Here is a 1,312-nt window from a genome sequence, read left to right as displayed (position 1 = left end):
CCCTGATCCGCCACCTGATCCTGTTGCGGTTGCACCACGACGTTCTAGCAGAGCGTCTCGTGCACCCGATAGATATTCACCAGACAGGTATAATTCCTCACATGCTTCTTTGTCTGCATCTCTCTCTAGCATATCTATTCCTACTTGTTACTCACAGGCTGTTAAAGATGTGCGCTGGATAAAAGCAATGAATGAGGAATTTCAGGCTCTTCAAGAGAATTTCACATGGGATATTGTCTCTTGTCCTCCTCATATCAAACCCATAGGTTGTAAATGTATTCTATTAAATTGAATTATGATGGGTCCTTGAATCGGTACAAGGCTCGATTGGTTGCCTTAGGAAACAAACAGGAATATGGAATTGATTATGATGAGACATTTGCACCGGTAGCCAAAATGACAACTGTTCGCACTGTACTCTCTATAGCTGCTTCTAATGGGTGGACTCTTTATCAAATGGATGTGAAGAATGCATTTCTTCATGGTGATCTTACTGAAGATATTTATATGACTCCTCCTCAAGCTCTATTTTCTTCAAATCATGGTGTGTGCAAGCTCAAACGTTCTTTATATGGTTTGAAACAAGCACCTAGAGTATGGTATGAGAAATTTCGTTCCACTTTACTTGGTTTCTCCTTCATTCAGAGTCAACATGACTCCTCTTTATTTATTCATCGCACATCTACAGGCATTGTTCTACTCCTCCTTTATGTTGATGATATGGTTATTACTGGATCTGACCAGGCATCTATCCAAGAACTTAAACATCAATTGCAAACTGCATTTCATATGAAAGATCTTGGAAACTTGCAGTATTTCCTTGGCCTTGAGGTTCATTCTACCTCAAAGGGTATATTTCTTCATCAACATAAGTATGCGACAGACCTTATTTCTATGGCGGGCCTACAATCAGCTAATCCGGTAGATACTCCTCTTGAGGTTAATGTGAAATATCACCGCGATGAGGGTGATCTATTGTCGGATCCCTTATTGTATCGACAACTTGTGGGTAGTCTTAATTATTTGACAATTACTCGTCCTGACATATCATTTGCTGTTCAACAAGTAAGTCAGTTCATGCACTCTCCTCGCCACCTTCACTTGGCAGCAGTTCGTCGCATAATTCGCTATTTGCTAGGTACCTCTCAACGAGGTCTCTTCTTTCCCATTGGCACAATTCCCAAATTGATTGCCTATAGTGATGCTGATTGGGCAGGGTGTCCCGACACTCGGCGATCAGTCACCGGTTGGTGCATGTTTCTCGGTTCTTCACTGATATCATGGAAAAGTAAGAAACAAGCAAGAGTCTCTA

The sequence above is a fragment of the Cicer arietinum genome, chromosome 8 (assembly GCF_000331145.2).
Source record: "Cicer arietinum cultivar CDC Frontier isolate Library 1 chromosome 8, Cicar.CDCFrontier_v2.0, whole genome shotgun sequence".
Classification (NCBI taxonomy): Eukaryota; Viridiplantae; Streptophyta; class Magnoliopsida; order Fabales; family Fabaceae; genus Cicer; species Cicer arietinum.
This window is presented reverse-complemented; position numbering follows the sequence as displayed.